Genomic DNA, 4,341 nt, shown 5'->3' on the forward strand with positions numbered 1-4,341 from the left:
TTGGATGCTTACATTGTCTCATCTAGGTTAATAATTATCTCTTCAGGTTGACTCTTACGTCTTTTTGATGTGATCCTGTTGGACTTTGATGGCTTCCTTGCTTTCTGGCAAAAAAGATGTTCCAGGATCAATGTACTGTTCCATACATGGAGTCAGCCATTTCTCTAGGGGGCCTTGATTCCTTTTAGTAGAGAACGCAGTTTGGGATCTTGGACTGAATGACTTTTGTGAACCTTCTCTCCTGAAACTACAGCCTGCATCCCTGCGTATAGCCCGTTTGGAGCTCTTGCTGGGCACCAACAGATCTCCTAAAACTGCTATATAGTTCTGCCTCACTCTTACAAAGATTCATCTCTTGAGAGTTTTGTGCTCTACCCCTAGATGTGGTCTTTCTGGTTCTGAAGCTTTTGTTTCAGTCACCCTGAATTTCACCAGCCCTATGCATGCTATACCTTGGATTGCCAACCTGCCCTCAGTGGAGCCTCTTTGGTTAGAATAGTTGCCACAACCCATGGCTAATACTCTAGTAAACAAGGTTCTACCTAGGCTTAGGTTAACTTTTGCTCCTTTGGGCCCTGTGTTCTACCAGCATTCCATTTATCTGAAACTCTCCTTCATCTCAAGAACTTATCCGTTCTTTAATGGTTTACTGCTACTTCCTGGGTTCGCAAGAACCCGGTTCAAGAGTTTCTGTTTTAGTTTGAGATCTTATAGGCCTGTCTCATCAGGTTGGTGTCAGCCTAGCTAGGATTAGGCAGAATTGGGTGGGGGTTGTAGTGCATTTTTGGCACAACATGTACCTGTTTGACTAATTCCCTGTCTTTTCTTTCCTGTTGCAATTCATGGGTCTTAGCATCTTCTGAATGGTGCTTAGTAGGTCATCCTGTTGATTTCCTGCTAGGGAGTAGCATACTCTGGCTCTGTACCATTGGCCAAGGGACTTAAGGATGGGTGACAGGCTGCAGTTTTGTTAAACGGAACAATATGAAGAGATGGCATTGTAAAAAAAAAAAAAAAAAAAAAATGCTTGGCAGCAGGGCCCATTTGAATGGTTGGTCCTTGGCTCCCGTGTTGATATAGGCAGATCCTTGATGGGAATTTGGAATGATCCCAAATATTGTAGATCACTGGTACATCAAGTCATCCTCAAGGTTGTCTGTGTAACAGTCTTGAATGATATTTTGTGAATCTTTGGAGATTCTCTGCATAGGGTTTAATCATTTAGTTATTTCAGTCGAGCCTGTTTAGTTTCTTTGCAAGGAGATAAGAAATGTGAAAGAGATGCAGACATTGGGAAATGCCAGGAGCCTTGTTTCCCCACCCTCTACTTGGGTTCTGGAACTGGACTCATCGGTGAGTAGTGAGGAGCTGGGCCCAAGCGCATTAATCCTAGATCTAGCTCTGCTTTGCGCTCGCTCCAGTTCTTGTGTCAAATTCACTTCAAGCCACCCAGAGTAGTATGTAGAGGAGTCATTCAGGACTGTGCTTATACTTCATTATATCAAATGGGAGATCCAGTAATTTATAGCCTATTATTTCTGGAGTCTGGAGATGGCTCTGCATAAGCTTTGCTGAAGCAGATTGCTTTGCTGAAGCAGATTTTATTACATTAGAAGAGAACCTAGCTGGCTGCATCCTACACTGGAAGCTTTTAGATGCTAATAAGGAGGTCATGTAAAGGTCACAAAATGACTCTGGAATCCATTCCCCCCGAAAAAAGAATAATGACATTCTAGATTGGCCTCTTTTCATTTCCCTTTGATTTTGAGTAATAAATTCTCTCCTCACTTCCCAGCTGAACAGTTTGGGAGTCTCTATTCCCTAGAAAGACTGTGGTCACATACCCATCAGATTAAAATAGGTGAAAACTCTTTGGCCTTAATGAATGTTGAAGGATTTCAAACGACTAATGGAAATTCTTCTAGAAGTAACTGCAACCTCTGCCTTCCAGATTCAAGCAATTTTCCTGCCTCAGCCTCCCAAGTAGCTGGGATTACGGGCATCCACCACCACGCCCAGCTAATTTTTGTACTTTTAGTAGAGACGGGGTTTCACCATGTTGGCCAGGTTTGACCTCAGGTGATCCACCTGCCCCGGCCTCCCAAAGTGCCGGGATTACAGGCATGATCCACTATGCCAAGTTAAACTCCAGTTTTTCATGTTCCCTGTATAGGTCAGGGTCTTAGGGAGTGATTCATTCTAGCAGAACTCCCTGGATTTTAAGGAAAGTGTTCCATTTATTAATTGACAAAGGAGGCGTATTTCTCTTCTGGTAACCTAAAGATTTAGGTCGTTTTCCCAGGGACTATTTCCACTATGAGGGTTCTTGGAAAACTAAGCAAAGGATGAGGAAAAGTCTGTGAACAAGCTTGCTGGTCTCTGCCTGTCCTACAAAAGAGCATACCTCTTCTGTAACCAGAAGACCCTTTTGATTAGTCAAGGCTGGACAGACTGAGATGAGGGTGTGTGTGGGTGTGTGTATGTTGAGACAGGGTCTCACTCTGTCACCCAGGCTGGAGTGCAGTGGTGAGATCAGAGCTCACTGCAGCTTCCACTTCCTGGGCTCAAGCGATCCTCCTATTTCAGCCTCCAGAGTAGCTGGGACTATAGGAATGTGTTACCACACCCAGCTCATTTTCTAATTTTTTGTAGAGATGAGGTTTCACTGTGTTGCCCAGGCTGGTCTGGAACTCCTGGCCTCACGGGATCCTCCTGCCTTAGTCTCCCAGTGGGCTGGGATTATAGGTATGAGCCACCTCAAGTGACCTGTGATGATTTTTCAACAATGTAATTTCTCTTTTACAGAGTCACCTAAGCTGAAGATTCCCTTGAGAACAAGTACTGTCCTGTGGTTTCATGGCCTTTCTTCCATTTGTGGTTCTTGCCAAGTGGAATTTAAACGACATCTCATCAAGATGGATAAACCCTAGTTTCCCAGTGCTGGAATATAGAAAATGGATGGACAATAAGTTCCACTCAGCACCCATAGCCCAGGCGTGGGGACCTCAACACACCTGAGCCCCAGATATCACCTTTCATTGTGAGTAGCTCTGAGATGACACTTCTGGTTGGTAAGTGCCCACTGGCAATAGTTTATATAATAGCAAGTGAAGGAATAAATAGTCACCAAAACATTTTGTGTCCCTAATTCCAGCATTAATTGGATTAGATAGTTATTTTATGAAGAATTTTCGTATGCCACAGTCCTGACCATATCTTCAAGTGAACAGAAAAATTTGATTAAAAAGTCAACCTTCTGTCTCACTCTGTTGCCCAGACTGGACTGCAGTGGTGCAGTTATGGCTCACTGCAGCCTCAACCTCCTGGGCTCAAGCAGTCCTCCTTCCTCAGCCTCACAAGTAGCTGGGACTACAGGTACTTGTCACCACACCTCACTAATTTTCGCATTTTTTTTAATATGTGGATTCCACAGGACTGACTTCAAAAACTTGAGTATGCGTGGATTTTGGTATACACAGAAATGGGGGAGCTGGAATTAATCCCCTCATATGCCAAGGGACAAATTGTATCTATTTTTACAATTATACTGTAGGATACATTACATTCCATAACAATGGTAGTTTTTAATAACAATTTTTAATTGAGTGAAATTACCATAAAAATAACAATAGTAGCAGCTAATATTTACTGAGCTGTTACTAGGTGCCTATAAATACCATAGATTTTTAAATTCCCCGTAACTCTTCCTTATTTCACTTAACCACTCTATCTTAAATTACTCATGCTTGCTCCAGTAGCACACATACTTAAGTTGGAACAATAGAGATTGGCATGGCCTCTCTGAAAGAATGACATGCAAATTTGTGAAGCATTCCATATTTTTTTAAAAAAGAGAAAAAAATTACTCGCAGATTTTCACTGTATTTGTGCATATGACTTTTTTTTAGGTTGAATTATATCCAAAGATGATATTTTCAGAAGTGAGATTACTGTGAGTCGCAGGGTATGAGCATTCTTACTGCCCTTGATGTAAATTGCCGAGCTTTCAGGCATGGTGGCTGTCAGCCTGTAATTCCAGCACTTTGGGAGGCTGAGGTGGGAGGATTGCTTGAGGCCAGGAGGTGGAGGAGGCAGAGTATAATCAGTCACTGTCTGTATTATTTTAAAAAAATTTCCAAGCTTTATCCTGGAAGGCTTGTATACAATTTAAACACCACTAATACTACAAGAAAATGGCCATTTCACTGCACATTCGCTGGCCACAGGTATTTAACAAGTTATTTTCTGTGTGATAAATAAAAGACCTCATATTACTTTGTCACTTTTTTTTTTCCTTTTTGAGACACAGTCTCGCTCTGTCACCCAGGCTGGAGTGAAGTG

General features: G+C 42.4%; 1 pseudogene; it reads left to right on the forward strand.

Annotated features, from left to right (window-relative positions):
• Window positions 1–3,746: 3,746 nt before the first annotated feature.
• On the forward strand, window positions 3,747–3,844 carry LOC129041787 (U6 spliceosomal RNA; annotated as a pseudogene).
• Window positions 3,845–4,341: the final 497 nt, after the last annotated feature.

The sequence above is a fragment of the Pongo pygmaeus genome, chromosome 6 (genome assembly GCF_028885625.2).
Source record: "Pongo pygmaeus isolate AG05252 chromosome 6, NHGRI_mPonPyg2-v2.0_pri, whole genome shotgun sequence".
Taxonomy (NCBI): Eukaryota; Metazoa; Chordata; class Mammalia; order Primates; family Hominidae; genus Pongo; species Pongo pygmaeus.